The sequence below is a fragment of the Peromyscus eremicus genome, chromosome 5, assembly GCF_949786415.1.
Source record: "Peromyscus eremicus chromosome 5, PerEre_H2_v1, whole genome shotgun sequence".
Lineage (NCBI taxonomy): Eukaryota > Metazoa > Chordata > Mammalia > Rodentia > Cricetidae > Peromyscus > Peromyscus eremicus.
Genome location: NC_081420.1, coordinates 70,607,457 through 70,627,377, shown reverse-complemented (window position 1 = coordinate 70,627,377; position 19,921 = coordinate 70,607,457). Strand labels below are relative to the sequence as shown.

General features: G+C 48.5%; 1 long non-coding RNA gene across 1 annotated transcript; it reads right to left on the bottom strand.

Annotated features, from left to right (window-relative positions):
- Positions 1 to 8,917: 8,917 nt before the first annotated feature.
- On the bottom strand, positions 8,918 to 19,466 carry LOC131911525 (uncharacterized). The gene is made up of 4 exons (XR_009379384.1): positions 19,261 to 19,466; positions 18,109 to 18,252; positions 14,079 to 14,177; positions 8,918 to 9,136 (listed from the first exon to the last, which is right to left on the bottom strand). It is a non-coding gene; the product is annotated as an uncharacterized LOC131911525 (long non-coding RNA).
- Positions 19,467 to 19,921: the final 455 nt, after the last annotated feature.

Genomic DNA, 19,921 nt, shown 5'->3' with positions numbered 1-19,921 from the left:
GCCATTACAGAATCTCCTGACCTGGCATACCTGTGTGTTGCAAATGGAATTCTTTACCCTGTGTCACTGTATAACATACTGTACCTGTGTGTACTATTTTGAATTCTTCTAGTGGCTACCAACATGAAGTCCTTAAATATTCAAAGAGACTATGACATGAGACACAGATCTATTAGAATCAGAGTAGAGAATATGGAGGCCTTGGGAAAGAAAAGGTAGCAAGTTTGGCAGAAATGAACACCCTCCCCTGGTCTCCACCCTCTCCTTCCTTCAGTAATAGAAGCCTAGAGTTTCAGTTTAGTACATAGTCACCCATAATAAAAACCACACTTGCTAAACCACACTTATAGTCTAGAGTGGACCCAAAAATCTCAGAGGTTGTGAGCAGATATGAGTTCACATTTGGGTCAGCCTTTGAAGAAGAAGGACTGACCTTGTGTTGTCTATTTCTCAGTTTTCACTGTTGGTGCTAAGGCAAGGGAAGGAGTTGGAGCAGTCATTGTGAACCAACCATTGGAAGTCATCTCTGGAAGACAGATGAGCACTATTATACAAAAGGACCTAGTGTGTCCAGGATCACTCAGGTGCCAAGTCTCTGGTCCCTATCTAGTTTTGTTCAGCCTTTCTAAGACATAGAGTGCTATCTTGATTTCTAGAAAGCTGTTTCATATAATAGTCACATGGCTGTCCTAGTTAGCATGCCATGATCTGAAAAAATGCCTCCACACTCTCCTCTTCACCTGTACCTCTTCTCATTGCCTCACACATCTTTAGTTCTGTTGCTTTCCTAGGAGCCAGTTCTCTCTACTTTTTACAGGAAGCACGGCTGTCTTGGAGGAGAAGCACAGCACACGTGTATGGAGTGACCGTTCCGTGTTGGCAGCTGTGATGAGTATCCGTAACAGAGGAATAGACGAAGCAGCTTTTTGCCATAGAGTTTACAGAGAGCAGTGGGAGAGGTAAACCTGGAACAGACAGGCAATGATTATCATGACAACTGAAGGCAGACAGAACTTGATTAAGAAATGAAGATCGAGGAGGAACACCTTTAGTCTAGGGCAAGGAAATCCTTAGGAGTTGCGGTATGAAGGTTCACATCACATCAGCTAGCCATTTCTGGAGCAGATAAACACCAGTTGGAAGAAATTATGAGATCTATCATCCATATTTTTATCCAATTCTTTTAAAATGTGCATGCCTCATGCATTCTTCACGATATATGTAATTCATTAGCACAGTAGCACTAAGCAGCACATGTTCATAATGTAGAAGTCACCAGGGAATCGGGTTGGGGATGTAACTCAGTGGAACAGTGCTTGCCTACTATGGGGGAGGCCCTGGATACCAACTTCAGTGTTGTGGCCGAACCAAAGAGAATGGTCAGGGGCAAGAAAGCATCGAAGAGGAGAGCAGTGTGGTTGAGCTTGCCATTAAGGAAACATCCTTAGGCTGCAATGTGGAGAGTCAAGGGAAGTAAGATGATGTCACCATGGAGGCCAATCAGGAGACTGAATCAAAGGAGCCAAGAAACTATGACTGTGTTTCTGAGGGTGATTGTGTGCCCAGGTAGGTTGAAGCCATATTCCTGCAGGGAGAGTTGAGTTTGTGACTTACTGAGTGTGAGACTAGGAGATGAGAGACACAAGGAAGATGGGAATGAAGAATCTGCCTTCGGGGTGGGGATGAATAGCAAACCTGCTTCTGTAATTTCAGGAAGGATAGTTTGTGAGTTGTGCTTTAATTTGGGGACAAGGAAGTCACTCATGAAAGGGGTTAGCCGAAGTTTCAATGCGAGGTTGTGAGCCACAGTGTAGTGCTGAGGACCCAAGGGAGACACAAAGAGGAGCAGCTGCTTCCCGGAATGTGTTTGAGACAAACAGTTGGGAAGTGATGGGGCAGGGGTAACTGCTCTTCCCCTTTTAAAGACTGCCTTTCACCCTGTAGAGATTCTACTCTATCCCTTTATTCCCCTCTCAAACAACCCTTCCACACACACAATCATCTTCTCCAGAAAGGGGTCCACTTGCAGTGTGTTAAGAAAATTACTCAGTTCTACTCAGTCAGAATACAACCCTAAAACACACGAAAGGGACGACGGTGGTGACCTCAATAAGGAAAAGGACATCTCCAGATAAAACCAAACACAGTATGGAACCTTCTAGAATCTTTGTTGGTTTTCTTCAGGCACTTCAAATTTACTTTAACTTTTCCTCTTTTCACACTAGCCCTGGAAGTGGTTAGACACTTCAATTTTTTATTAAGGTATCTTATTGCCACAGCAGTATTTTTGTGTGTAAATTTTAAAAAAAATACGGAACCACGTAAAAGCTTGGGGCGGAGGGGGGGGGCTTTGTAACCTAGGAAATAAACACCATCTATAATCCCCTTGCTAAGAGAAGAAAGCATTTTGAAGTTTGCTTTAGAAGTCAAATCCAAGGGATGGGTTCCTGGCCTCTGAGGTCGTTGAAGGCACCAAGGGGCACAGGAGCGACCCACTATGGGTCACTACAACCTTTGCTGTAGCTAATGAACCTCCTTCAGTTTGTTCTGGGCCGGCGAAAGACACCGTAGAAAGGACTCCTGACTGCTTAAGTACAGCTGTCGAACGCGCCGCGCCGGGGCGGAGGCCCATCTTAGCACAGCGAGAAAGATGAACAAGAGTTCAAGTTTAGTCCAGGCAGGCAGCCGGAAGTCTAAGCAAGGTCAAAAGTGTCTCTTTCCCAAACACAGCACTAACTCCCTTCCTGAGATTCCAGCCTGTGGTCTCCCTCTCCTCTCATCCCAGCAAGACAGAAGCTCAAATCCCCTCCCACTGCTTTCTGGCTGCTGCCGCTGCCACTGCTCAGTGGCTTTTTTCTCCTAGGCCCAGCCTCCGCCTGCAGCCCAGGCCTGCCTAAGCGCGAGTGGCCGGCGAGGCGGGCGGCCCTCCCCCCACCCCCTGGGCGAGCGTACTGTACAGCGGACACCTGCAGCACAGGCGGCCGCCTGGGCTTCCCGACACAAGGCGCTGGTACCTGAGCCCTTGACTGGTAATGCACCATAAACGGCTCCTTTCAGGCCCTTTCAGAGTCAGAGCGCGGAGGTCACCGTGTGTACAAACCCCTCTGTGTCCTCCACGTCTCCGGGGCCCCGGGCACCCGGGCCTCCAGCCGCAGAGCACGCCAGTCCGTGGGAATCGCAACACATGTGCTGGGGTGAGGCCGACGGGGCGGGGGCGGGGAGTGGGGACCACCCGGCCCTCCCCCAGCCGGGCCTCCTGCCCGCCCGACGTCGGTTCACAGAGCGCAGCGAGTGGAACGAATGGGGTGCCGCGGTGTTCAGACGCTCGCGGAAATCAGGCGATCGGGCGGTGCGGGACCCTCACCCCGGCCCGGTGGCCAACGCCCACTCCTCCCCGAAAGGTACATCGCCTGCATCCGGCCCAGTATTGCCGCATCTCCACTGTTCCCCTAGCTCCTTGGTGTGCTGGACCCCAGTGCAGCCAAATGGTGGGGCGCGATCCACACTCTGGGCAGCCCGGATCCTGAGCACAAGCATCTGCGGTACCTGTGGCTCAGGTTGCCTAGTCCGGCCTATTAATTAGTGTTTTGAGCAGACACTGGCGCTGGAACCACAGTTGCCAAGTGGGCACGGTTACCGGCGGCTGAGAGTCGGTCTTAGGCCACCCATTGGGCCCAGCAGCCTCCCCGGACTTAGCAGAGGAGGCACAGGCTGAAACGCAGAGGTGGAGGAGTGAAAAGTGTCCCAGTGTCTCTAGGCAATGTGATACGGAGGAGTCACAAGGATAACATCGAGAGCCTGTCTCTCCCAGGCTGTTCAGGCTTCAGAGGCAGGTGGGAAGGAGGCACTGCGTCCGAGATCTGGCAGCTTTGGGGCTTTTGGCAGACGTAGGCTAAAACCACCAAGCTGGGCGGGGCGAGTCATGGGCTGGAGCGAGTTGTCTAGAGGGCAAAGGCACCGTGGCGAGGAGGAATTGAGAGAGCGGCCCAGGCCAGTGCTCTAGCGCCGTGCGCCCCCTCCCGGGCCCGCGGGAAACCGGGGTTACCTGGGGAGCGGGGCTTTGTCGCCCACACGGGCTCTCCGCTGTCCCAGAACTAATTAAATGGCTTTTTGGCTCCGGGAAGGCCGAAGTCTGCCGGGGGTGTGGACGTGTGGGGGGCTGCATGTGGGCACGGGAATAATCAGCCCCATTCTTGCGCTGCCACAAAACCCGCGGCGCAGCCAGAAGTGAACAGCGGCCGCCTGAAAGGCGGTTTCAAAAGGCGACACCTGCAAGCGTGGCCGGTTGTGAATTGAATGTGGCGCCCGCACGTACCTGAGCCGCGAGCTATTAGTGTCAGGCTCTCGGTCGCCGGGGCCAGCAGCACACGTCCGGGCAGCCCGGGCTGAATATGGCAAGCTGCGGCGCGGCCGCTCCATGGGAATGTCGCCACTTGTGCCGCTCGTGGTCGGGAGGGGGTGCGCTGCCCTTTCAGAGACAGACACAATTAGGCAAAATGCTCAATGAACATTATAAATGATGTGCGATCGCTCTGCAGATTGCCTGGCAAATCAAATTATATGGTCGCTCGCGGACGATTGCCATGTTCTTTAAAAACTTAAAACAGGTATTTGCCCATTAAATTAAAAAAAAAAAAAGTCAAGTCAACGATTCCGGAAAAATACAACTGAAAGCCTCGGTGTTGAATATTCACAAATCCCCTTTGTTAGCGATTGACTTCACAATGGGCTTGGGGAGGGGGTTCGCTTAGACCAGACACATTTTTTACTGTCTTACATGCTGCAGAGGACGGCACCCGAAGTCTGCATTTGTTACCACTCACAATTACAGTGCGACTCTCGCTTTTTTTCTTTGAGGACTAAAATTTTTTTCTCATAGTGAATAACTCGAAAGCTATTGTCATTCTAACCAGAGGAAGAAACATTCTCATCAGATGGACGCGCGCCCTGATGCGCTTCGGGAGGGGTTAGGGAGCCCTGGCCCTCTTCCCTGTACTACTTACTGTCCAGGCTCAGGTCTTGGAGCCTGGCCCCAGGGCTCCCTGGCTGCCCACGCTTCCCGGGACTGGCAGCAGCAGCCCACCGGAGTGAAGTGGCCTCTTTCTGGGCAGTGCGCTCAGGGCGTCTCTGGCGCGGGTGCTGCTGCCGCCACCGCGACCACCCTGGTTCTTCTCAGTTTGGCCCTGAGCTCTCTCCGGCTGGCGATCCTCGAACGAAAGGGGGCAGCTGCATGCCCTGAGATTGTATGGACCCCCGTCGAGGCCAGGAGCTGTGCCGCGGGCTAGGGGTGTCATTCAGCGATCGCAGAGTGTGTTTTCAACTTCTAAAACTGGAAGTCCAAACGCCGCAGCAATCCATAGCCTCACCTCCCTGCTGACATCCATCCCATTTTCCATTTTCTAACTCTCTTTTCCAACAATTGGACTGGAACAAGGGGTGAAGAACTGTGACCCCCGGAGACAGTAGTGTGTCTATGTACTTTGCCGAAAAAGGACCAGTTTTATTGTGGCGCGGGGAGGGGGGTGGGAGGATATTCTCTGGGAATCTGGCTATTCTGTTTACCATGGTCAGTGACTCGTTGTATTATTGGGGCCAACAGGAATTTTGGGGGGCCCAGTTTCTTAATCTACGAAGAAAAAACTAATGCCTGATCTGTCCCCTCATGGGACCTTTTTCTCTCTTCTTTAGGAATGTCCATCTTTGGTAGAGCGTTACCGTTTGTTAGAATCAAGAGTTATGTATAAACCTTCAGGAGAAGCTCTTTGGAAAAAGAAACCTCAGAAAATCAGAGCCCTGAACACTTTGGTCCCTCCTTCCCTCGCTCTTACACAGAAATCACTCCTCAACAGGACTAGAAGCAAGAGGTGCTCTTAACTGCCTCATTATGTAAAGAGGGGCTGGCCCAAAGGAGTGACCTCAGCAGAACTCCGCCAACACAGCCCATTCGGTGTGTTCCAGTGCACACACGCCAGGGGACTCGCCAATAAATTGATCATTTCATCTTTCGTAGAGGACATATCCTGCTGGCACCGACGACCACGTTGGGAAGATTAATTAATGAAGCCAGATTCGTAAGTTAGGAAAATGAGTTTCTTTGGCAAAAAGCCCTGGCTTTGTAGAATGTCCTAGGCGTGAGGAGGGGAAAGTGGAAGCCAGGTGCGCTGGCCTTGGTGCTGAAGATAAAGTCTCCTGGACCCAAGTCCTTCTAAACCGTTGGCCACCTGCATAATAAAGCAAGGGGATTTTGCCTTCTCATCCTTCCTGCCTGGGGTTTGTGCTTGTTCTATTCCATCCGCCTCCCCGCCCCCACTGTGTGTGTGTGTGTGCAGTGTGGGGAAAGCTTCTAAAGGACGGTCTTACAGTATCTTAATAGTACTTGAATTCTTTCTAGATTTCTTTGACTATTCAATGTAAGCAGCACTGTGAGAAAGTTTGGGTGAAGGACACAATCTATTAAGGACAAGAACTGTCCACCCAGGTCTACTTCCGGGTGACAGTCAGGGACTTCACTGTCTTCGGGCCCAGATGGAGTTGATGGCATCTCAGAAAGGAGACGGATGTTTCCTGTTCAGACCGCTGTAGACACAGGCACTGCGAGTATTCTCGTCCATGTCGATGGGTGAGCATGTGCAGAGATTTTCCAATGTGGACCTAGGAGTGTGAATTCTGAGTCACAACATGAGCAATTGTAATGCCAACATGTTTCCCACAGCATTTCCTAGGGTTTACTCTCCCCTGAGCAGGAAGCCTGGGCTCTGTTTGGAGCAGACACACAAGGCCCCTGAAGTTTCTAAGACACTTGTGCTTAGTCATTTCCTTCTGCAAGAAAGACTAAAGGAAACCTCTGTACTGAAGTCCAGACTTCCTAAAGCTAAAACAGTGAACCCTGCCATCACTTCCTGGGTCAGAGGCTACGCTGGCTGGAAGACAGGAAATGAGGACAGCAGCATTTGAACCTGCTCTTCAACCGTGTAAAGGTACAGCAGGACGACATTGTCTCAGAAACCCAATGACCATCCAAGTCTGCTAGTGACTTGATCTTCCATTTTCCACCTCCAGAATTGTGAAAAACAAATTTGGGTTTTGTTTTTTTCTTATAAGTTACTCAGTTTGAGGCATGTTGTTACAGCGGCAGGAAGAGATTAAGATAGACCCTCTTCTGTCACCAAAGCTAGTGACAGCACATCCTTCTGACTACCTTTCCCAGTCACATCTCCTGTGTCTCCCTACTCTGTTCTAAGACCTCTCCCTGCACAGTGCTACGAGGAACACACCATTGTAGTGGGTGGGTGTTTGAGCCATGCCCTGAAGCCCCACCCCTAGAGAGGCAACTGTAGCTGTTACATCTATCTGCCTATGACCTTGAGGTACCTGCCCCTGGGGCGTGGCCACCAGAGACCTTAAGACCTGGAATGCACTTAAGCTGTTCCTCTCTTGGCTACCTCATGATTTTAATGCTGAGATCTTGGACCAATCCATTCAGTGCGGGACATAGCTCAGCTTTCCCGGGCCCTACGATAAATCTCCTGTGGTCGTGAGTTTACTCCCAAATAAATTCCTTTGATCATTAAGCTGATTCCATGGATTGCTAGCAATTTAATCACATTACCCCATATTATGTTGAGCTGATTAGCAACTTGTTTTCTATCAGCACCTTTAATTACCCCCTGCAACCTAGCCAATTCACACCGGAGTTGATTAGGTGTGAACATATTAAGAGGGCATTATTCTGAACTTGGATGCAAATGGTTTACCTGTCAGCCTTGAGCTGCAGAAGTGGGAGAAGGCTCTGGCTGTTAGTGGGACTAGGAGGCTGAGCTGCAGTGTGGTACAAACTGCTCCCTCAATTTCCTGCTTCTCCCCGATAGGGTAGAGTATAAGTGATGTGACTGTACACTCCAGTCTGAAAGCTGAATCCCTGAGTTTACTGACCCAAGTCTGTGAATTTCCAGAAAGTTTCAAGCAGCCGTTTGAATGGTCGTCAAGACAATGGTGTATGGAGCATTTCTTCACATGTGTATCTGAGCTTTTCTCAATTTACATCCCAGACAAGATGTGTTAGCTTAATGTCACTGCGAACAACTTAAAAAGAGGAAAGTTCTTGCTGGTTCATGATTTCAGGAGCCTCAGTTCATGGTTGGCTGACCCCATTGCTTTGGGTAGGTGGTGGCTCGGGGTGCCATGTCAGGGTGTGTGACAGAGGAAGCTTCTCAACTGGCTGTGGCTAGTGTTATTTATTTGCAGCACTATTTCCTGGGCAGGAGGGAACACGAGGTACAACAAAACCCACTACAAGAGTTTTATTGGGGGAGGGAAAGGAGGAACATGCAATAGGCCTACTGAAAATGAATAGCTCCGAACTGGTGGAATCTGCTTTTATAGGTCTCTCCCAGCCCATCCTCACGCCCCACCCCGCACTCGCATGCGCATATGGGTTTACACATGCACATGGCATGGATTACGTGACCACCCTGACCATGTAGTGCACAAATTACACAGGATGTAAGGCCCTGGGGTGACTATATTATTTTGCCTGACTGCTGGGACAGCGCATGCACGGTCATGTAGCTAGGAAGTGGCTACGAATTATGAAAGCTAGAAAGCTGAAACCAAAAGAAGGAGCTGGGTTCAAGTGCTCCCTAATGACCAAACTTCCTTCCACTAGACCTCATTTCTTAGTGGGTCCACCATCTCCAATAGTACTTCCTTGGGGACCAAATCTTTATCACACATGCTTTAGGGAGACATCTAAGGTCCAAACCATAATGAGAGATGCCTAGATGTTACTTCAAGGAGGAGAAGACTAGAAAGTCCAGGGGGAGGGATTGAAACACTACTAGCAAGGCCATTGTCATCACTACTAACACAGGTCCATATCCAGACACCAAGAATAAGCTCTGGACACACATCTACCCACTCAGCAAAAGTCGATGCGGTTTATTATTAAGCTCATTTAGAGTTGAAGGGAATAGATGCATGGGATGCACCTTCGGGGCTGACCCACGAGGGAGCCAAGAAGACCTGGGCACCTTGGAGGTCTGGAGGTCTTCCAGTCAGAGATCACCATTCCGTTCAGCTGTGTTAAGCCTCACAGAGCATATGTTCTGTCTGCATCTTCTCCCCACCAAAAGGAAGCCTGGCAAAAGGAAACAAGAAGTCCTCACATTCCTGACTGAGCAGATTGAAGATGCCTGTTCCCAGACCCCGATGGCATCACTGTCCTAGGTGCCACCTGGCCCCTTTGAGGCCCCAAACTCTCTTGTTTGGGTGGGGCTACATCTGTTGTGGGGGATGGCTGTCCTGTAATGAGGCCAGTTTCCTGGCTGCTTCTGCCTCTGGCCTCGTTGGCACCGTACCAGCCTTGCTTGGGTGGTGTACACTCTGTGCCCTCCTTATGAAGCAGGCTGGGCTGAATTCTTGAGAAAGGCCGTCTCTGGGTCATCACTCTGACTCTTTTTTATTTCCAGTTGTGGTTCTCTCCTTCCGGGACTCTCATGCAGTGGAGGTAAAATGAAACCCTAAGCTTGCCTTCTGCATCAACACTGACATTTGTTGAACACTCTCAAATTATTTCACGTGTGTTGCTTCCTAACTAGTTTCCAGAAACCGGACACCCAGCTCCTTTACTTCAGATGCCATCTCATGAGCCCCGCAAGAAGATACACTGTTGCCAGCTTACTCCTGTTGTTGTCGTTGTCATCGAGATGTCAGAAATTAGGTAATTTAAACTGACTTTTAATGTATATGGGCCTCTGATAGAAACTGCCCAAAGATCAGAAATACAGGAGCAGTGTTCGTAAATACATGCAGAAAACTTTGCCTCCTTTGTTGAGGACTGACTTCCTCCCCGATTTATCATTAAAGCAAAACTTCATATCAGAAAATTCCTCAGCTGTTCTGTGAGTCAATCCTTCATGCCTTTCTGAGACAAGGCTTTTCTGAGTAGTCCAGGTTGGCCTTGAACTAATCCTTGAGCCTTCAGAGTATTTGAATTACAGCTGTCCACTAATATGCCTGGTTTAAATCTTTTTTATTTTTTTCACATATTCATCATGTGTGTGTGAGTGTGTGTGTGTGTGTGTGTGTGTGTGTGTGTGTGTGCGCATGTTTTTGTATTCAGGTCAAAGGTTGACTTTGAGTATATTCCTTCCTCTATCATTCTCTGCTTTAGTTTTTGAATCAGGGTCTCTCCTTGAGCCAGGAGTTCTCTGATTGGCTAGACTAGCTGGCCAGTGAGCCTCAGGAATCTACAGGTCTCTGTCCTGAGGTCACAGGTGTGTATCACAATTCACTTGTGCAGCTGGTGTTTCTCCCAGAGTTTCTCCAGCCCAGTATCCTGTTAACTCTTTTCTTAGTAGGCCCCACCCTGTTGTGATGGTGTGAAGGCGTCACTCATAATGGGCCATCTGCATTTCTGCATGGCTCATGATGGTGAGCATCTTCTGTATCGATTGGCCATTTGAATATGAACTTGAGACATCTATTCATACAGCATAGGGATTAGTTTAGATAGCCGTCCTGATTGGATATGCCTAGGCTGTGAATGGGGCACGTCTTTGGGTGTGCCTTCAAAGGCTTTTGCAGATTAACCAAATGGATCAGACCTGCCCCGACTGTGGGTGGCACCATCACCAGGCTGGGATCTCTGAAAGAATAAAAAGGGAGATAGGAGAATGGCAGCTTATCACAGGTATTGCCCTTCTCTGTCTTCTGGCTCAAGGAGATGCCAGACATCCCAGCCACATCCCTTCTCCACCATCTTTTCTCTGCCATGAAGGACTGTCGTCTCTTGGACTGTGAGCCAAGTAAATCCTCCCCCCCCCCAATCTGCTTCTTGGCAGGCATTTGCTCACAGCAAGGGAGAAATAGCTGTTGCGACAGTCAGACAGACACTTGAAAATTAAGCTATGTATTAGTGAGCCACTGATCTTATATATAAAGATCCCCCTCACCTTATGCAGCTTGCTTTTTTACTTTTTTTTTCTTTTGGTTTTTCAAGACAAGGTTTCTCTGTGTATCTTTGGTGCCTTTCCTGGATCTCACTCTGTAGCCCAGGCTGGCCTCGAACTCACAGAGATCTGCCTGCCTCTGCCTCCCACGTGCTGGGATTAAAGGCGTGCGCCACCACCGCCCGGCTTGCTTTTTACTTTTTGGGAACACACACAGTTTGAGTGTGGCTGAGTTTTGCCTGGTTTTTCTCTTGTTGCTTATGTATGTGGTGTCCTTTCTGAGAAACCATTGCCTAGAGTTATGAGTTAAGAAATAAAAGTGTCCTTGGTCCTCTAAGACATTTTCATGTCTACTCTGCAGTGTGTGCTTCTCTAATAAGATGGCCAAATGACATGTATCCCATCAAAATGCTGAGTAAAATTCTGACTAGCACAGATAAGTAGAGGGTCCATTTGTTCATCTGAGAAACCTACTCATCTCAGTAATTGGGTCACTTAATGTTTGGGTGGGTTTTTTTTCCCCCTCTTTGAGTTCTAAAGCAAAATTCTTTTCACAAGACAGTGAGAATTCTTGGAAGGAAGGCAGAGTTAGAACAGTCATGTAGTGGAGCTGGAGCTACAGTAGCTTAGAGTGAAGGGTCTTCAAGAAGGTTCCATTGCCCAGGTTGAGGTTAGATAAACAAGGGTGGGGATCGAAAACAAGGGGGGCATTTGGGGAATTCGGCTGCATTCATATGCCACTTCCCCAACTGATTCTGGGCATAGAATGTCCCCCAGCATGTGCCCAGGGACATAGGATAGACAGCCTTGTGTGCTTGAAGTAAGATGAGAAGGGAGAGATGTGTTTGGGCAGCTTCGAATTCGTAGCTGGTCCTATCCTGTGGCAAGAAGAGAAGCCCACAGTCAAGTGTCCCTAAATTAAACTAGCATTTAGAATGTTGTTCAGGAACAATGTGAGGAAACATCCTCGGGATAGTTTCCTTCCTTCCTTCCTGTTTGTTTGTTTGTTTGTTTGTTTGTTTTGTTTTGTTTTGTTTTGTTTTGTTTTGAGACAGGGTTTCTCTGTGTAGCCCTGGCTGTCCTGGAACTCTCTCTGTAAGAACAGGCTGGCCTTGAACTCAGAGATCCGCCTGCCTCTACCTCCTGAGTGCTGGGATTAAAGACGTCGGCCACCACAGGCTAATTTCTTGACTGGATTTAGTCCTCACGATTTGTCTACAATTTCACGTTGTTCCTAAGGCAAGAGCTTTTTAATTATTTCTTACTAATAAGACAGCATTCACGCTTAAATATTGCAGTATTATTTGTTAATGTCTATGGTCAAAGTAAGAAAATACGGAATTTGCATTTCTAGAGCTGTTTCTCCAACTGGATTTTCAAATGTCTTGGGTGGGAGTGGAGGAAATGGGGCTGGAAGGAGGGCAGCTGAATGGATTTGAGGCGGGTCTTAGGAAAGCCGGTGAAACATTCTAAAGCAGTCTTTTGGCTCCCTCTGGTGGGGTAGTGCGGAATTACTCATACAGAATTACCCAGAATCAGGTAGCCCTGAACTCACCTTGTTTGGAAAACAGAAAAGTAATCTTAAATTAGTTAGTCAGAACCCTTTGCTGTATGATAAGGATTGAAGACATGGCTAAGGACTTTAAATAAACCTCGTTAGACCTAATTTAAGTGATTAAAATGACTAAGCTCTTTGCTAAAAGGATGTGACATTTTGGCAATATTCCAACTAGCTTTGATAGTTATCACTTCCTATCTCCCTATGCCTTAGCATTAAACAAAATCCTCACACAGTAAAACTTTCAGGAACCCCATCCCCTCTCCCACACGGCGTTAAGAGACTTGTGAAGGTGAGTTACGCCCTCCATCGGTTTCGATAAAGTCCCACAAGTGAATCTTCCCTTTGTTCGGAAGCCATGCTCACGCAGGGGCTGTTTCTCAGCCTTTTCGAGTTGGAAACCTTCCTCCCTCCACGAGTTACTAGTTACACATCTATAACGGGTTTATTAATAACAACAGTTAAGTTGACGCTTATTCTAACCCTTCCTCCTTCCCTCTGGGGTCCACGGAGCCCGCCGCCTGGAGGTCAGAGCCGGTACTGCAGAATTGTTCCACACGGGCTTCTTTTCCCTTCACCGGCATAGGCTGGCTGGCTCCCAGTGCCCTCGTGATTCTTCTTCACCTCCCGCCTTCCTTTTCATGATTCTGCACCATTAATTATTAAATGGGGCTACATGGTGCCTTGAGCTCACTCCTCGCTGTAATGGCAGTCACAGGTCGCAGGGGAAGGGACATTAATCTGAGGATGCATTTTGCTGCCTCAGACTTCAGGCTTTGGTTGCCGGGGGTGGGGGGTGGGGGGTGGGGGGGGGTGGGGGGGTGGGGGGGGCGCTCCATGGGGAAGGCATCAGAGAGGCTTTCTTTTTCTTCCCTCTCTCCTTCTCCTCTCCCTCTATCCTTCCCTCCCTCCCTTTCCTCCCCCTTCCTTCCTTCCTTCTTTCCTTCCTTCCTTCTTTCCTTTCATTCTTTCTTTTAACCAGGTTGTCCTCGAACTCACAGAGATCCTCCTGCCTCTGCCTCTGGAGTCCTGGAATTAAAGATGTGTGCCACTAAGTCGGGCTTTACAGATGGTTTCTCGCACTCTCCCAGCACATCTCAACACTTTCATGCATCTCAGCACCCAAGAGGCCGGTTCCAACCCGACGACAGGCAGGCAGGTGGGAGATACACATCTGCTCAAAGTCACCTCAAAGGTGGCTTCAGAAATGACCTCTCTGGGGGTTTGTCTCTTTGGCTTGATTCAACCTCTTGCTATTTTTTAAAATTGTATTGAAATGAAAATAAAGAGTTACAGAAAAACCAGGTCCATGCTCCACAGACCTCATTCCTGTTTCTTAGATATTGTTTAAAGAAAAATCTTTGCTCATACTGCTTTTTTTTTTAAAATCACCTTTTGTTTATGTCTTTATGTATCAGGCATCTTTTGCTGGATCCTGAACACTCTGTCAACAAGGGCTTTTCTCTACCATGGTGTAGAAAAGGTAGGAGGCCAGAGAAAGGCAACCTGTGTGACCTGCACAAAAGCAGCGCGCACTGGAGACGGGACTAACCAGGTTGTAAAGCTGTTACCTGTTTCACGGATCTGTTGCCTAGGTGCCCTCCTGTCCTGTGTTGCTTGCTGTCTGTCACTGTGATCACACCATGCGTGTCTTCGTCACTGAGCGATTGCTGTGAAGAAACACAATGACCAAGGCAACTTACAGAAGAAAGTGTTTAGTTGGAGGTTTGATGACAGTTTCAGAGGGTTAGTTCATGAACGTCATGGTGGAGAGCGTGGTGGTGGGCAGGCATGGTGCTGGAGCTCTCTCTCTCACACACACACATCAGATTCTGCAAGTTGCTGGCAAAGAGAGCCAGTCTGAGCCTAGCACAGGCTTCTGAAACCTCAAAGTCCACACCCAGCAACACACTTCCGACAAGGTCACACCTCCTAATCCTCCCCAAACGGTTCCACTAACTGAGGACCAAGCATTCACATATATGAGTCAATGGGGCTATTCTCATTCAAACCACCAGGATGAGTAAAAACAACTTGGGGAGGAAGGGTTTATTTCATCTCATGGATCTCAGTCCTTCACTGAGGAAAGCCAAGGCAGGAACTCAAGGCAGGAATCTGGAGGCAGGAACTGAAGCAGAGACCTTAGAGGAGTGCTGAGTACTGGCTTGCTCCTCATGGCTTACTCAGACGGCTTTCTTGTACAACCCAGAACCACCAACCCAGGGATGGCATTACCCAAGGTGGTCTGAGAACCCACACCAATCATTTCACCAACAAAATGCCTCCCAGACTTGCCCACAGGACAGTCTGGTTGAGGTTCCTCTGCTCAGCTGTGGCAAGCTGACAGGGACTAGCCAGGATGCCCCTTGCTTCCTCTGTGCCTCTTATTCTCTCTCCTCTTCCCGTTTTCTCTCTCTTCTTTCATCCAACACAGTGTCCACATAATGCAGGCCTGTGGTAGTTGTAAAAATATGCATGAGTGAGGTGAGGAGCAGGGCTGGCGACCACGGGCGCAGGGAGGTGGAAGGAGGGAGGTGGGCAGTGGATGCCACTCTTTCCAGTGGGCACTAGTCTGTGGCAATGGGTGACTTCCTCGTTCATGCACAGCCATGATTAGATCATAAACAGCCTTTCTGATTCTCCCCAGCTGGGTCTAGCAGGCAGGAAGTCTTCCTCTTGTCTGCCTTGGGGTTGTTTCTCATGGGTCTTGTTACTCAAGCAGCACTCCTCTGGCCTTCTCTGCGTGTGTCTTTTGAGGCACATAAAGACACATTTTTATGAGATATTTATTCAGTGTGGCAGTGATGGGACATAGGATGGATTTTCAGCTCCAGGGACGTGACATGATCTAGTAATGGGCTGCTACTTAGAAAATTAGCCCAAAATTTAGTGGTTTAAAGCAACCCCCTTTTGGTTATTTCTATTTCGTGGGCCTCAATCCAGACAAATTCACCTGAGGTGTTCTCACCATGTGATACAAGACTGCTGCTTTAAAAAAAATACTTTTTGAGATTTTACTTACTTTGATTTCATGTGTATGGATGGGTTTACGTCTATGCACCACATGCATGCAGTACCCAGAGAAGCCAGAAGAGGGCATCAGAAACTATGGAATGGGAGTTACTGGTGGTTGTTAGCTGCCATGTGGGTGCTGGAAACTGAACCTGGATCCGGGAAAACTAATCAGGTCTCTTAGTTGTGAGTCATTTCTCCGGCCCCAAGACTACAGCTCTTTGGTTGTTGTTTTGATGGTGTTTGCTTGTTTGTTTTGAAATCCAATCTTGCCTCCTGTCTGGGGTTGGCCCTGAACTTGTGATCCTCTTGCTTTACCTTGGGGGAAACTGAGATTACAGGACCACAGCCCCATACAGAGCAAGAGTCCAGTCACTGTAGTGGTAACTGGCACATGGGGTGAAGAGCTCCAGACAGCATCACTCACGTATCTGGTGCCTCAGCAAGGTAGTGTAAGGCTGCTCTGAGCAGGGGCTGAGCACATTGCCCTATGTGGCAGTCCAGCCTCGTCATCTCAGGGTAGTACTTGTTTCACCTGCAGCTGGCCTTCCCCAGAGAACAGGCGCAGCACCATCACAAGCCATGGAATGTGGCTTCTACCATGTTCTGCTAGTCCCTTGGGCTTAACTAGGTTCTAGAAGGAGAACTGAGCTCTCTGATTCTGAATGGAATTGTGGCCGCTGTAATCTACCATCATGTCTAATGTATCCACCCTCCCAGCTGATTATGGGGCTGTGTGGTGAGGTTACTCTTCCAGACTTGTGTTCTGATGGGCAAAGCCTGATTGCAGGAGTCCACAAGCCACCTTCCTCCTTTTCTGTACTTGTTACAGAGCAGCTGCAAGCCTGCTTCCCGTTCCCCACAGTTCCCTGTCCCCCACAGTTCCCTGTCCCCCACAGTTCCATGTCCCCCACAGTTCCATGTCCCCACAGTTTCATGTCCCCTACAATTCCCTGTCCCCCACAAGTCTGTCCCAGTCTCCTCAGGGTAAAACACTAGATGACAAGTTGCCCTGCTCACCTCCTCCTCTTTCTTCACCTCAGTCTACTCTCTCTTCATTCAGGTGAGTCCGAGTCTCTCTTCCCTCCAGGCTAGTTTCCTGTCCATTCTCTGCCCTTTGCTGTTCTGGCCTCTCACATGCAGACCCAGAAACACACCCCATCTTCCCTAAGTCACAGTCTCTCCCCTTTCTCAGATGCAGCTCTCTTTCAAAGAGTTAGTATGCTTACGTGTGTGTGTGTGTGTGTGTGTGTGTGTGTGTGTGTGTGTGTGTGACAAGTGTACAGGTGCCATTGGGGAACAGGTGAGGGTATTAGATCTAGAGCTGGAGTTACAGGAGGTTTCGAGCCCTCTGAAATAGATGCCGGGAACCAACTCCAGTCCTCCGCAAGAACAGCGAGTGCTCTAACCACTGAGCGATCACTCTAGCCCTACAAATACAAGTCCCACTGTTGGTTGTTTTTTTTTTTTAAAAAAAAAAAAAACACTAAGAAATTAATTGGACACATTAAGCATTTTACTCATTTCCTGTATTTTTAGTGATTGACTTTGAATTGTAAAAATGGATCTCAATAGAGAGGGAGAAGGATCTGAGAAGAGAACGGGAGGTAAGAAGTAAATAACACATATAATCCATATCCATATTTCACCAAAAAGGTCAGAAGGGGGACTTTAGAAATTATTATTATTATTGTTATATGGGGTAGTTGTATACATGTGTGTGTGCAAGAAAGAGATTGAGACACACACACACACACACACACACACACACACACACACACACACCCAGTGGGAGAGCACACATGTGGACATCACAGGAGAGTCTGTGCTATCTTCCTACCCTGTGATCCTGGGGTCAGCTCAGGTTATCAGGTATTCTCGGTGAGTACTCTACCTGCTGAGCCGTCTGCAGACTGTGGAGTTCTTAATGTATGACATCATGGATTCTAAGACCTATTACTATCATGTCATAAAGGACGGTGCAGGCAGGTTTATGTGTCATAATTACAGCTTTCTAGAACTCTCTCCTAGATTGTCTAGATCGCTGTGGTGAGTTGGGAAGATGCTCCTGGGATCTCAGTCATTGGCCATTATTCCTAAATGTCCTAGTCAGGGTTACCATTGCTGTGACAAAACACCATGACCAAAAGCAAGTTGGGGGTGAAATGGTTTATTCGACTTACACTTCCACACCATAGTCCGTCATTGAGGAAGTCAGGACAGGAACTCAAACAGGGCAGAAACCTGGAGGCAGGAGCTGATGCAGAGCCCATGGAGGGGTACTGGTTACTGGCTTGCTCCCCTTGGCTGGCTCAGCCTGCTTTGCTATAGAACCCAGGACCCCCAGCCCAGGAACAGCATCTCCCACAATGTGCTGGGCTCTCCCCCACCAATCACTAATGAAGAAAATGCTCTACAGGCTTGCTTGCAGCCTGATCTTATGCAGGCATTTTTTTTTTCAATTGAGGTTTCCTCTTCTCAGATAAGTTGACATAAAACTAACCAGAACACTAAACATGGCTGTTTTTTCTGGAAAAGAAGGTGATTTGCGCCCCCCCCCAACTGTATTCATTATGTTTTGGAAAATACCTTGTGAGACTGGTCCAAAGTGAGTCAAAGGCATCGGAGAAAGCTTCTGGACTCTTGACGGGCCCTGACAGAGGGCCTTCTTACTGCCAACACTGGCTGTTGGGCCTGGCGAAGGCTTAGAGGTTAGGTGTGCCTCGGCTTGCCCTAGGTGAGAGGAATATCTAGGATTAGGTACAGGGCGTCTGAGTCAGAAAGTGTTGCCTGCTTCTGAGCATCAGCCCTCCACCGCCCCCTGAGAAGTTGCTGACAGACAATTAGAGCTGTTGATTTATTAGTGGCTACGGTCTCTAAAGGGAATTTAAGACAGGCTGGCCTGGCAGCAGGATCCAGTTTTCTACCAGGAGCAGAAGGATAACACAGTGCGTCTCAGCACTGGCTCCCAGGCTTGGCGGCGGAGTCCGGGCACCGGGAGTAGCACCTATCTTGTGCCCTGAGCACATCGGCATCCAGCTTAGTGTTTGTTGGCTGACAGATGATGTGAGGCCCCGCTGGGAACACACTGGGAGTGTAAAGGAGGCCTGTGGATGGATGGTACTTCTGGGTATGCATTCCTGCCTATTTATGTGGTCCTTATGACTCACATACTGGCCCTTATGAACCAGCTGGTCCTTGGTTCATTTCTACTCCTTAAACTGACAGAAACCAGCTGTGGGAACCACAGGCCAAATCCCAGCTCCTGTGGGTTTTGTTTTCCCCATCTGGGCAAGCTGGAATTAATTATAAAGATCCTGTTTGGTACCCAAATTCAATTTTATTTCAACTACACTCCAATAGCATGCAAACAGCAACTCTGACTTATTCTTCCGTATCAGGGCCTCAGCTGTGCGAGGACCATTTGTTTTACTGTGGTCATTTAACAACGTTAAGGGAAGTCTTGGTTTTCAGCACCCATGATTTTACATACTGGGAAGCTGAGGTAGAGAGCAGTTTTTTTCAAAACTCCCTGAGATCGCACAGCTACTCAGTGTGAAGCAGGATTCACACAGTAGCAGCTTCAGAGGTTCAGTTTTCAGCCACACTGCGGAGCTATGAGACCCTGGTGTGGGGATGAGAGTCGTGTTTTCCTCTGAGAGACTTGTTTAGGGTTGCAGAGAGGGGGTAGGGGGTCTAAGAGAAAGCCAGGGCTTGTCTCTAAAAAATCTATCTTCTTACCCTGTACTGGAGTAGCCTGTAATGGCAGACTCTTGGAAGCAGAAGTGGACGTGTCCAATGAAGAAATATTGGTTAGCCTGGCATGGCACAGCCATACAGAGTGATGTGCCCGAAGAGCACAAGGTAGAGTCCTGATGTGGAAGGTATTCAAGATATAGTGAATGTGGAAAGCCTCTTCAAAACACCGAACATTTCCACAGACTTACGTCTCTATGGAGATTGATAATGAGGCAGAAGAGTGAACAGAACTTGGAGTCTTTGAGGCTGAGCATAAGAGTGTAAATAATCTAATAATGTCAATGTGCTGGGCTGGGCTGGGCTGGAAGCTGTATCTACTGTTGAAAGGAATGTACAGGGGAAATGAACCTGGCAGCTTTGAAATGTGTGTGCCCCTCAGCCCAATAAATACACGTCTTGAGCAACCCCGATGATGCCTCATTGGTAGAGCATGCTCTTATATACAGGAAGCCCTGGGTTTATTCCCCAGGATTAGAGAGACGCACACAAAGAAACTCAAGAAAGGAGTCTCTGTACTACATTCGCTATAACAATAAAACACTAGAGACGATCTGAATTTTGACAATGGAGGAATAAATAGAATGTGATATACTGGCCTGGCAGATACCACCCAGCCAGCTAAGCAAATCTGTTAATGCCACAT